Source organism: Elephantulus edwardii, unplaced genomic scaffold, assembly GCF_000299155.1.
Source record: "Elephantulus edwardii isolate Elephantulus edwardi_28Jun2011 unplaced genomic scaffold, EleEdw1.0 scaffold00015, whole genome shotgun sequence".
Classification (NCBI taxonomy): domain Eukaryota; kingdom Metazoa; phylum Chordata; class Mammalia; order Macroscelidea; family Macroscelididae; genus Elephantulus; species Elephantulus edwardii.
The window spans coordinates 968,865-983,112 of NW_006399765.1; positions in this window are offsets into that span (position 1 = coordinate 968,865).

Here is a 14,248-nt window from a genome sequence, read left to right on the forward strand (position 1 = left end):
ATCCCCTTTTCCTTATGAATCAGGGTGAAGTCTCTCTCAGGGAGGAGTGATAGGGAATGGCAAAGGACACACCGACAAAGGAGATTAATCAGAATTGACTTTGACAAGCACTGTGGCAATTGGACAATTAAAACAGACATTTGGATGGCGTGGGAAGAACAACAAACTGGAGAGGAGGGTAGAGAGAATGGTGCAGCAATAAAGGAATGAAAACCCAAAATCCCTGTAAATGTTCATTAAAACTAATAAAATTTAATAAAAAAAATGTTCAGTTTTATGGCTTACAGTTTACAACACTGCCAAATGAAATTTTGTTTTCCAAACTAAATCAAGGGCTTCAGTTGCTTGAAAGCATGCATACAAATGCTGATTACTCTGCTCCTATCAACAGGTAGATCCAGGAAGCAGTGAGATGGTACTGCAAAATATATAACTTAAAGAAAGGACCACACAGACAACTCTTACTCATTTTCTAGCTAAAAGCATCATCACCACACCCAAGGTTAATCTAGACGATCCAGAACCTCCTACAAGCAGACTTACTACCACAAGCAAATAATGGCAATCTTGTCCAACCCTTCTTCATCATCAACGTTTTCCTGATATATTTAGCTTAAGGTTTGCACTGAAATCTCTCTGTAAATTTATATATGCATATGTAGAATATATGATGTTTCTAATGCTACATACATACATATGTTTCTAATGACATAAATGTTTCTAATGCTCAAAGATAAAAAAAGATCTAATTTATAAAAATTCTACTAATAAAAGGCAGTAATAATAGTAAGAAAACATGAGCTATTTGACTTAAATCAGAAGTGACTTACCATGCAGTCAGTCATTAGGATGCACTGTATGTATATAAATAATTTTACATTTAGACAAGCCCAATTAAAAGTGAGCAAAGGTTTAAATAGACATTTCACTAAAAACAGGCATATGAATAATTAGTAAATACATAAAAATATGCACACCACCATTGTTGTTCTTGTCGTTATGTGCAGTCAAGTCACATGGGACTGATAGCAACACTATGTACAACAGTCCTAAACCCTGCTCGATCCTGTGCCAGTCACATTGTCTCTGACCCACCCATCCCGATTACCCCAGTCACTGAATCCATCCATCTCATCGAGGGTCGTCTTCTCCTGCGCTGTCCCTCCACCCTCCAAGCATGATGTCCCTTTCCAAGGACTGATCGCACCATTCAACATGTCAGCCGAAGCTCCAGAATCCTTGCCTCCAAGGGGCAGTCTGGCTTCACTCTCTCCAGGACGAACTTATTTGTTCTCCTAGTAGTCCTTAGTATATTCAATACTCTTCTCCAGCACTACAGCTCAAAGGCATCAATTCTCCTTCTATCATCCCTAGTCACTGTCCACCTTTCTGATGCATAGCTAGTAACTGCAAAGACCATGACCTGTATCAGGCACACCTTCATCTCCAGACTGGCATCATTGTTCTTTAGTACTTTGGAGAGGTCTCTGACAGCTGACTTTCCCAATTCAATTCATATCAAATCCCAAGCCCACTGCTGCTGAGAGGACCATGAGTCCCTATGATCCAGAACAAATAACATCATCAGACTGAAAATAACAACACTTATCTTAGAAGTTAACAAAAACATGTGTCTGACAAAGCCTTGTGATTGTTCACTGCAGCTTTATACATAATAGCCCAAATCTGAAAATCATCCAAATGTTAGCAGATTAACAAAATGTAGCAGACTCATATAATCAAATACTAGTTGGCAATAAAAATAATTTTCTACTAATAGATGCTCTAACATGGATGCATATTATGCCTAGAAAATAAGCCAGACACAAAAGACTATCTATTATGAGAGCCATTTTCTGTAATTTTAAAAAAGCAAACTGACAGATACAGAAAGAAATTATTGCCTGGGGATAGTGATGGAAGTGGCCAGTGACTGCAAAGGGACACAGAGAAACTTGCTGAGGTGACAAAAAATTCTAAAAGTGGATTGAGTTGGTGTTCTAGCTGATTGAGCACAATGCTTTAAGTTTACTAAAAACCACTGACTTGGATGTTGACAGTGGGTGAATGTGAAGATACTGAAGCTATGTCCTAGGGGCAGTGGTGGTTCAACAGGAGAATTTTTACTTTCCAAGCAGAAAGACCCCAGTCAAGTCCTAGCCAAAGCCCCTCATGTACAGCCTCCAACAATCTGTTAGTGGAAGCTGCCAGGCTGCTGAACAGCTCTCCTCAGATCATCAGACTATGAGAGAAGGAAGAAAGGTGTGGTGATCAAATTCTAAAACCCTACCGATCACAAAGATATGCTGGGACAGGACCAAGCTGTGCTTCGTTGCCTTAAGTCCAGGGCTGAATCAATAGCAGGTGACAACCTCTGAAGGGGTAGGAAGGGTGTATATGAAACACGCTTAACAATATACCAGTAATTCATCACACTTGTGTATGTTTGAAATACTCATAATAAAAAAGTAAAACATAACATGTTCTGACATGGGAGAGAATCTGTGATGTTGCAAATCAGTCTGTGCTTGACTCCTCAGCTAAAGGTGGGTGGTTTGGTCTCACCTGGTGGAACCACTGAAGAAAGGCTGGCAATCTGTGTTCATGAAGATTGCAGCCAAGGAAACGCTATGGAGCACTTCTGCCTGTACATGTACGATCCCCACAGATCAACGTACTTGACAGCAGCAGGTCTGGATGTGGATATGAGAAGGGACGTGTCACTCACTCACACATCAAACACAGCCACAGCAGTTTTCACAATGCCCACCTACAACCAGGCTGGTTCACTGAACTGGGGACACTGCAAGCCCTCCTCTCTCAATCTCTGCCACTCTGGAGCTAACTAACACCAAATCCACAGTCAGCGGTGACTCAGCAACCCTGTGGGCCATAGAAGTGCCTCACAGAGTTTCCAAGACTAGAAACTGTTAGACAGGAAAACAGTTGAGGGCAAGAGATAGAAAAACTGGTCCCAAGAAATGAATAGGCTCTTCATTGCATGGTCTGAGAGAGACACCAAGGAGCAAAGAAGGTAAAAATGGCACAAGGGCAGTTTCTTTTTATAGAGGCTTTAGGGAGGACTAGGGAAGATTGTATTTTTCTCAAATTTGGGACTGTTAATTAACTTGGGTTTGGGCTTTAGTGATCAGGCCCAGGGCCTTATCAGGATCTACTGTCTGGTCTGGTCTTTGATCTGGCAGCCTTAGATGTTTTCCGGTTTCTCAAGGAGTGATCAGACCTGGGGGCAACTGCCACATTCTTCCTTCAGAAAGGAACTCTCATCCACACTTGGTAGGATTGTAAATGGTGTAACCACTCTGGAAGACAGTTTGGTATTTCCTCAAAAAGTTTAACACTGAAAAGCTATTCCACTACTAGGAGTATACCCCAAGGAAGTTAGAACCGAGACACAAACAGAGATTTGTACACCAATGTTCATAGCAGCGTTACTCAATGTCACAATAATGTGGAAACAGCCCAAAGCCCACATACCCAACTACAACTGAATGGACTGAGAAACTGTGGTACATTCACACAATGGAATACTATGCGCACTCAGGAGCAACAATTTTGAAAAATATCGGTGGCATACTGGCAAGAAGCTGTGCTGCAATCCCTAAGGCATGCAGTTCAAATACACCAGCTGTCCGGTGGGAGAAAGATGGACAATCTCCTCCCATTAGATGAATTACCTCTGAAAACCTGCTGGAGGGTCAGCTATGGGTTGGTTCCAACTGACAATACATAACAACAACTACTACTCCTGGAGAGCATTACGCTGAGTGAACTCAGTCTCACAAGGACAAATACATTATTGTAAAAATAGAAGAATAATTAGTAAAACACGTATGAGGAATCAAGAAGAAAATGAGTTGGTGTAAAGAGGTGAGGGATCAGGGCAGAGTGGTGAGGATGGGTAGGGGTAAAATCACAGGGTTGCACAATTTAGATACTTGTTGAGGAACTGCTCCAATATATAATAATTTATTAGACTGAGTTTGTTAGAACAACTTAGCATTTTTTTTAACCTGATAATCTAACCTCTAAGGCAGCAAGATCAAAGACCAGATCCTGATAAGGCTCTGGGCTTGATCACAAAAGCTCAAACCCAACTTAATTAACACCCCAAATACCATCTTCCTTAGTCCTCCCCAAGATGCCTGTAAGAGGGAACTACCCCTAATTGCCCATTTGCCATGTTGACTTTCTCTGCTCCTGGTCACTTGGTGTCCCTCCAGATCATGCAATAAAGGCCTGTTCATTTCTTGGGACCAGTTTCTTTCTCTCACCCTCTATTGGATATAAGAGAAATCATTACAGAAGCACACCGCCTCCTTCTTAGTAGCTGATGCCTTAACCACAGCACCACCAAAGATCTCCCAGTAGTTAACACCCAGTCAAAAAGCCACTGTAACCAGAGCCTTCCCCCTGGGAACAGGCGAGAGCCCAGGCCAATCCTGTGCAGACTACACCCTGGTCAACCCTCACAGCCTCCTTGCCTGCAGCTCCAAGGCGCTCCTACCCCCACTTTGTTGTTGTGAGGTGCTGCCCACTGGACTCCAACTCATAGCAACTCCATGTACAACAGATGGAAATCCTGCACCATCCTCACCTCTCTGCTGTGGTCAAGCCTGTTGTCAAAGTCACTATGTCAACCCATCTCCTTGAGGGTCTTCCTCTCCTTCTCTGACCCTTCTTCACCTTTCCAAGCATGATGTCCTTTTCCAGGGACCGGCTCCTTCTGTTAACATGCCCAAAGAATGTGAGACGAGGCCTCCACACCCTTCCCTCTAAGAACATTAACGCCCATCCTCCAAGACTTGTGTAAGCCTCTCCTAACCACCAACAGACCACCCACGCTCACAATCAGTCCCTTATTCCTCAGCAGTCACTGCTCCATCAGTCCTCCCAAGGCATCCAGTTCTAACACTTTGTCCATCAGCTCTTCTCTTCCAAAACCTACAGAAAGTTTGTTAGAAGTGAGAGCACCCGTGTCCACAGTGCTTCTGCAGGCCTTGGTAGTCTCTGCTATAGGAATGATGAGGTTTCGACTTCTATTTCAATCATGGAAACTGACCCTGGGCACCTTAACTAAAGAAGTAGCAAAATGAAAAGCTTCTGCAATGATCCATCTCATTAACATCTTTTTCTCAAGAAAACTGGTCCCTCCCTGATCACGCCCCCTTTGTATCTGAGCCAGCCAGGTCGGGGTCTGCCATTTGACTCTGAGCGTGAGAGGTCGCGTGCTCCCCCCAAGTTCCACAACATCCAGGGCAGACAGCTCGAGCTCTGCACCGCCCGCCCGAGGCCCCAACCTGGATTTACTCAGCACCCCTTAGGAACGCAGCAGTATTATAAAAACATGAAGTCACAGACCTTTCGGACTGTTTCGGACACCGGCTGAGTGATGGGAAGACCCGGAAAACACAAGTTTGATCCTCTAGGACTTCCAACTTGAGGCCTCACTTGTGGAAAAGGGCTACACACCCCAGCCGGACCTGCACAGGCGCAAACCATCCAACAGCACGTGGCTTTCCGGCCAACACTGCGCATGTGCCAGGGCTGCAAGTGCCCGGCCAGTCCTTGTGCGGCTGCGCAGAAGGAAGATACGTATTCCCCCCACCCCACTCCCAGGGGGCACCCAACGCTGCTATGGCCTCACGCCGGGTGAGAGTTGGGTTTGTAAAGTCTTTGTACTATTTGCTGCAGACATTACCTCCACAGCCGAATATATTAACTCTTCAAAAGTCAAATACCCCAAATCACTTCTAGGCACACACAGAAATGCAATTATGGGAGGCGGAAACGATTCAACTCCAGGAAGGCATCTAAAACTCTACCCTAAGATATCTGCATATTAAACTACCAAGGACAGTTAAGCTTTCAAAGGGAGAAGATCAAAGTGCTGTCATCTTTTAATTTAATCCTTTTGTTGCATCAATGGTCTTAAGAGGGATGAGAGAGATCAAAATAAAAATGGAAACAAACTATATCTTTGTGGCTGTTGTGTTTTAGTCTTTTTTCTCAATTTGGGCCACAAAATAGGTCAGCTCCATTACTGATCAGCCTTCCCACAAATATTTAAAACAAATTGAATTGCACACCCAATACCCATCACAATTACACCAGGCACAATAACTAAATTAGCAATTCAACAAAATAATTGGAAATGCGATTCTCTCTATTCCACCAGTCTCCCTCGAGGGTTTAGCCAATCTATGGGGGAAAACTCAGCTTTCCTAATTCTGCAGCTAATTAGAGACACACTTGTAAATGAAGTTGTTTGTCTTAAAGTTGAAATTCTCTTCTGGGGGTGGGGGAGAGGGAAGAAGAGAAGGAAAAGTCCTTTCACTCTGGAGCCGTGTATATACAGGTGTAGAGAACACACGTCTGGGTTCTAATTAGGAACTAAATCCGCAATTAATAAGAATTACTATTTTACCAATCGCATTACCAAGGAGCACAGGGAGGCGGGAGGCGGTGTGGAGTGGGGGCCCACTGCACCAAGTGACGCTGGCAGTAGGGGTAACACCAAAATGACTGTCTATAAAATTATTGTGTTTCAGCAGCAGCTCATTTTTAATGTAAGTATCCCTGTATTTATAACAAAATTTTGTAAGCCCAGCTTGCAACCTACAAAGCTAAAATCCCATACTGATTGACTTTTTTAAACCTTGTAACACACTCTGGTCTGAACTGTCATTGTCTCTCAATTATAGGACACTTCAAATCATGTGATTTTCTCTGTGCTCACTGCAAGTACACACTATTTTTGTTGCTGTTGGTGTTTTAATAGTCTTTAGATTTTGTCAAATTTTCTGGTGCTTTAGTTACAATGTTGCGGTAATTAGTATTTGTGAACCTGTATCAATAACTTTTTGAAAGTGAAGCAGTAATTAAAAGAAAAATTTTAAAAAGCTTCCAATTTGTTACTAATCATGTTACTAATGTTGTAATTCAATGCAGATTTTACAAAAGATTTTTGTTATTATTCATATTCTCGGATAATATTCCATTTAAGCAGTTTACAATTATATTTATTACACATTATTGTATAGTGGCTTAGTGTGTAGGCCCTTGCTATTCCAAGGGCTAACTGGTGGTGGTTGGAACCCACAAATACTCCCAGGGGAAAGACAGAAAATCTCCTCCTACATGTTTTACAACCTCTTCTTCATGTGTCTTAAATTCCATTGAAGGTCGGATTATGAGTTAGTTCCAACTTGACAGCAGTGAGAGAGGACAGAGTAATGACCAACTACAGAAAAGCCAGCCTGGCTCATTCTAAATAAAGAGCAGTACTTGGACCCACCCTGGGAGGGGCAGGACCACAGAACACCAGGTATGGTCAGCCACGGGGGCCAGCGATGTTGTCCCTAACAGCTCCTATCTGACCTCCTTGTTGGGGCTGAACCAGGAGCTCATCCTAACAGAAGGCAAAGGCTGTTAGGTACTCACAGTGACCCTATCAACAACCGATCTGACACGTGCCCTGTCCTGTGCAGTCCTCATGATCTGATACACTTAAGCACACTGTTAAAGTCACTGTGCCAATCCATATTAGCTCGAGGGTCTTTCTCTCTTTCCCATAATGCTGGCATGTCCCAAGGTCTGACTTATTTCAATGAGACAGTGAGCATCAGCAAGGCAAATCATGGAGCCTCCATGAATTGGAGGTGACCATTTTCCTTGGCCCAATTGCCCAGGCCACTTCTAGAGAAGCAATCTTGAGGTTTCAATTAGAATGTCCTTGGCCTCTTTTTTTTTTTCCCTGGCAGGAAGGAAAATCTCAGCTTAATTATATAACTGAGAACTAGGACTTACATTCGTCCCCTCACCCTCCCCTGTGGAGATCAGGATGTGACCTTAAAACGCCAACTAAACACAGCTCCAGAGGCTGAGGCGCCAGCCCTAAAAGCCCACTCCTAGGCCAGGCTGGGAGGCAGAGCCAGCCCTGGGACTGCTTGGACTCCCCAACGTGGGCAAGGCCCAGACCCTACCAGCAAAGCTGGCCGATGAAATGTGGTCCAGGAACGTCCATTTCCACATCCTCACAGAACATCGCAGCACTGGGTGGGAGGCGAGGAGGGCTGGGCTGCCTGCTGCAATGCTGATAAGTCCATTCCAAAACACCTGCTCCTTTCTGCTTATCTCCTCAAGCAATGTGTACCAGGAGTTACCACATTTAAAGTGCTCCGTATTAGTGTTATACTTAGCTCTTAAAGCCAAGTGCTTTAAAGGACATAAGAGTCAAACTGGAAAAATGATTTTATGGCATCATGATGCCAGTTCCCAACCTGATCCCTCAGGAAGATGAGGCTGAGCCTGTCTCCCTGACTGGCCTCTGTCACTCGAGGCACCAGGGAGGGAAACCACCTTCTCACTCGTTCTTGTGCTTCACCACCCTGGGGGCATCAGGTCACACGCCTAACCTGGAGCAGAGCCCCCTGGCCAGCCCCTGGGAGGCACTATGTGAGCTGTAAGACCTATGTGAGCTTTGGAGCAGTCGGAGTGCCCCGTTTGTGCATGTGCCCCTCATTTCTCTCTGCTCCCATCCCAGCATTTGCAGTGGCATGAGAAGGGCCGGGAAGCATGTGCACAGACCTGAGTGTCCAAAAGGCGTGGCCACGTGCAGCGCGTGGGGCAGCTGTCATTGTGTGTTGTTGATTCTCACTCTTAGCAATGCTGCAGGACAGAAAACTGCCCCAGAGGGTATTCTAGGTTGCAATCTTTATGGAAGCCAACAGCTACATCTTATTCAAAGTCAATTAGAATTTCAGTTCTGCAGTCTCACTAGCCACGGTGAAGTTGTTCAAAAGCCACATGTGGCGAGTGACTATCATACTGGCAGTCTATAAAAGATGGGATATTTCCATTATTTCAGAAACGTCTATGAGACAGTGCTGGTCAAGACTCTCTGGACCACTCCTGGCACTGGAAGAGGCATGTGGGGGTGGCTGGGCCCTCCCTGTGGAGCGGAGGGAGGCGGAGGCGCTGCTCTCGCTGTGGGAAGGCGGCAAGTACAGCACAGCAGGCTAATTGCTTTGTGCTCAGTCTTGGCGACACCTGCATACTAATGCACCTGGCATCCTGGAGCCTGGCTTCCCAGCACTTAGAGCCCCAGGAGGAAGCGTCCCGGGTACCAGGACCACTGCCCTTCTGCCAGGCTGAGCTCACATGAGGGAAAGTGACACCATGCCAAAAAATGGCTTAGATCCTGGACTTCCAGGACTGACAGCTCCAGAGCATGCAGAAGGTTTTGATGAGATACAAGTTCAAAGAGGCAGAACCCTGTAGAAGAGCAAGAGACCGGGTCCCCAGCCAAACAGTGGCAGCGCCTCCTCGGTGTCTGCACGGAAGCAGCCAGTGAACACCTGGATGGATGGGTGAAATGCACTCCTGCATTCTTATGTGTGTGGAGTCTCTGAAGATGCCTTTATTGACAAAGAACTGCTTTAAAAAGAAGACCCTCAGAAACCAGTTTAGCTGACATTCTTATGTTCCTGAAAGCACCAGTGACATTTTAGATTAAGTGCTGGGCTGAACCCAGCAGCTGCTCTGCAGGACAAAGACGAGACGGTCTCTTCCTATTAAGGCTTAGGGCTTCAGGGAGCGGAGAGGATGATTACGGCCTCAGTATTGACTCCTTGGCAGTGTCTGATCCTTCCATTCCTGAGGACACTGAAGCAGGTGGCCGAGTGATCTGCACATGTCCACACATGTGGCAGGGTATCCTTCCACTGCCCTTGCTTCTCATCCATCTTTACCTCTACTCGAAACATAAGCTCACTTCAGGACTGTGTCTCTAGTAGAACCTCTTGCAAAAGACCCTAGATAAACACAGCACTTGCCCAACTCTGGGATGGAAAACCATCAGCACAGCCAGCACCACCCAATGGTACACTGATGCAGAGGCCCAACCTGCTCACAGCTTACTCATAAAGCGGTAGATGGGGGTAGGGGAACTCTTGACCAGTTACTTTCATTATGTCTGAGGAACCTAATGGTGTAGTGGGTTAAACTATTGGCTGAAAGGCTGCTGGTTCAGATCCACCAGCCATTCGGAACAAAGGAAAGTCTGCTCCTGTTGACATTTAATGGCCTCAGAAACCTGATGGGGCCATTATACTCTGTCCTTTGGGGAAACTATGAGTGGAAGTCGACTTGGCAGCAGAGAGCCACAGTACCCACTATAACAAAACCACCCACTGCTAGGGAGCCCATTCTGATTAATGGTGACTCTCAATCAAGCTCATGAGGCAGGAAAAGACTGATGGGCTTGAACCGCCAACCTTTTGGATAGCAGTCCAACATCTTTTTTTTTTTTTTTTAGCAGTCCAACATCTAACCCACTACACCTTTAAGGTCTTGTAGGAACCTTACATTCTTTTTTTTATTGTTGTGTACCATCAAATCAGATCCTGCTGTCACAGGAGGAGATTGTCCCTCCTTCTCTAGCAGAGCATGTGGCAGATTAAAGCCACATGCTTTCCGGATTGCAGAGCAGCTTCTTGCCACTAGGCCACAAGGGCTCCCTTTTACATTTTTTTAACCCTATCAATAATGTGGGATTGGTTCTTAGTCTTTCTTTTACACGTTCTTTCCTGAGCAACCCTGACCCCAGCAAATGAACTCTTAAAAATTTTGAAATAGGAGAAATAAGCCAAACAAACTTCTCAGGAATATAAATGTTGTTGAGGCAACAATCCTATTGGCAGACCCCACACGTTGGTCAAGGCAGGCCTGGTAAAGGAAATCTATAGATACACAAGAAAAACAAAAGTTAGATAAGGCTGCCTTCTCCTGCATTTACAACCTCTCTCTCCACCAGACAGGAACAGGTAATGAGGACTCCATCAATAGAGCTGTTGGACAAATTGAATATATACAAATCAGCAGGGTGATATGGATCCCCTGGACTGAAGAGAGAATTAGTTAATGAACTTACCAAATTACTGGCAATTATTTTTGAAATGTTATGAAGAGTGAGAAAGTAAAAAAGACAGAAAGGAAATGAAGCAGATAAACTTCAAAGGGAGAATGGTTTGTTCACTAAGGCAAGCTCAATGGAAATCTGAGAGCAACTATCACCCATAAACAAAACATGGACATCAATTTAAAAAGTAAAAAACACAAACTAAAAAGGAGAGAATGAGGCTTGTTCACTGTGGAGGCGGCTCTGTTGGATGTGTCTTCATTAGGTGCACAGCAGCAGAGCAGCCAGCACACGCTAACCCTCCCATGTGTCAGCAGGGCAGAGCTGCATGGGCCAGGCCTCTGGCAACAGACGCAGGCTTCCAGAGCTGCCTGTACCTCTGCTCACCTGTGCACTTCTGCTCAGAGAGGCTACCTCAACTGTGTGCGTGGCATTAACCCAATACACACCAGAGTGACTGCTCATCAGCAGTGGCACCATGGTTTATAACTCATCACATTTAGATGAATATTGAGCTTCAAATTCAGCTCCCTTCAGTCAGATGGTAAGTGGAAATGAGGCAATGCTGCTAGAGAGGTTTCACCATTGTATGCAGAAGAGACAGAAAATGAACCTGTTTTTCTGAACTGGGAGATGCAGGATCTGCTGGTGAGCTGGTGGGAGTTGGCACCCATTATCTTCTGTTGACATCCAGGTGGACGGAGACCCCAAAGATGTTCCATAAAGGGTCTTGGTGTGACCTCAGAGAGAAAGGACTACACATTGAAATCAAAGTATAGACCAACCAAAAGAAACTCAGACCCAAGTAAGGTAAGGAAAACCCACTAGGAGGGTCCCTGAGACAGAAGGATTTAAAGTAGCAAGAGTATGACAACTGGCAGGGAGAGGGAAGAGCAAATGGAAGGGAGAGAGAGATGGGGGCTGGGGAGGGAGGTATGGTGTCACTATCCATCCATATCTTTCACTGGAGCATCTCAAAGCACATTACACTCGGCAGCTCTTTAATCCTCCCAGAGGAGGATGCTGATCTGAAGGGTTCCCTGAGGAGCAAGAAGTAAACCCCTGGATCAAACCCCAGGGCCCACCTCCTGCTTCCTTTGTTGCAAGCATCCCAGACTAGGCAGGTGACGGCCAGTGAGCAGGGTCCTAAAATGGGTTGACTAGCAAGTCTTAAAGTGTCTTAGAAATACTTAACACTTTCCACTTGGTTTACTTTAAACTTTTTTTTTGGGGGGGGGCGGTTACTCTACTCTTAAAAACACATGTCAAGGAAGTAAGTTGTTTTTTTTTTAAACCACAACAAGCTTTATGAACAAATACTTCCCTATAATGTTAATTACCAAAAAATTGAAACAATTTAAGTGTCGAAAAAGAGGGGATTTGGTTAATTATGATAATGGAATTTGAACTTAGCCATTAAAATATTTACCTGGTATTTTTGTAAGAGCAGGAAAACCTTCTCTCATTGAACATTATTAGAGTATTAGGTATTACTAGTTCTCACTTGGTGGAAGGGTCTGTGTGTGTGTGACTTGGTGGAAGGGTCTGAAGAGATGTGTGTGTGTATCTGTGTCTTGGGAGAGGGCAGGCCTGGCAGGCCTGGCTGTGTATTTATTTTTATAAATTCCAAAAGCAGAAACCAAGCCTTGCCCCTTACCTGCTTCCAATTCCACTCCAGGCAAGAACTGAGTTATTTCTGGACACAGACTATACAACAGTGAAAAAATAAAAATGCTAACAAGAAGTGGTTATTTCTGACAAGATTACAGTGAGTTTTAGTTTTGTTTTTTCCTACTTTTCTATAATTAACTTTTCAAAGACAAAATAAACTCAGACAAGAAATCCATCTCCACATCTTCTTAATATTGAATGGAGGGGTATATATAGGCCTCCATGCTCGATCCTCCCTCTCAAGGGAACCTGAGTGAGGTGGGCAAGGTGACTATCTGTCAATGTCTACGGTTTAGGAGTGTTGTGGTTAAAGGAGTTAGCTGGGGAAAAATAAAATACGCAAACCCCACACAATGGAAAGGAATGCTTCAGTCAACACTGCAAAAGGGCCCTGCATTGAAACTCCTGATGACTGTCGCGAACTCATTTAAAAATCAGCTCTAGCTACCAAAATGTAAAGTATTAGTTTTATTAAAATGCAAATCAATCAACTAATCTGTCTTTCTAGTAACAGTTGAATTGCAGTATCCGTGTCAATTAAAATAGTTTCCAATTTATTCTTGGCTGGAAGGAGGGTGGTCTTCTGAATTTTAAAATGCAAGCCTCCTCTTACGGAAGATCTTAGCAGCTTTTTCATCTCTATTTTTTTTAAATCATTTTAATTAAATATATTGGACTCTAAATATTATTAGATAGCTGTTTCAAATTCCCCCCCTCCCAATCAGATAGAGTGACTAGGACAAAGGTTATCTCTTTAGGAACCATGGGTCAATGAGAGGCTCACAGAAAGTCCACTGCTCAGGCTTCTGATTTGCTATTCTATTGCACAGGACTGTATTTTACAGTGATAATTTTCAAAAGGAAGCAGAACTCTCCTTTCTCCTGATCATCTGGGTAACTGAAGACACAGTGGATATTAAACATTTCCCCAAAGTCAAGCCTAAAAACTAACTATTAGGACAGGAAAAACAGATCACTCTGTGCCAAGGGTTAATTAATCTGAGATGGAAAATGCCTCCTCCCCCGTGTGCCCATCCTAAGCTCAGCAGACACTTTTACACTGAAACCAGAGTGGGAGGCCGATCACATCCAAGGCTCAATTCCTTTGGAGCCCTGGCCAAAGGTTCTGGAGCTGTCCCCAAGCAGTGATACTCAGCCTATGCTAGAAGGTACCTGGGCACAAAACCCTACTGCTTTGTGTTGGGCTTTTTAAAACAGCATCAAAAGCCAACTTTTAAAACAATGGTGGGCTATTCACGACCACTGACCACCATGCCTGGATTCACCATCTCTCCTCAGAGTCTATGGCACCAAGAGAGACTTGGGCCAGGGACCTGGAAGTGGTCACCATTTTAGTCATGCAAGACTGTCTTCAAAGCATACTGACCAGCACAGGCCAATAAATCCCCTTATGAGGATTTAATTCCCGTTTTCTGACCTTTAAATGAGAAACAAATGAATCATAACCTCCTGCTGGATTTACACCAGAGTTAATCTCAATAAAGTGGTTTAGAAATGTTACTAATGGGAGATCCAAGATGGTGGCAGAGGCAGAGACAGCGTGGTGAGCTGCGGGAGTAGCGAACCACTTAAAGCAGGGCCATTATGGCCTTCCACAGACTTCGGCTTATTGATAAT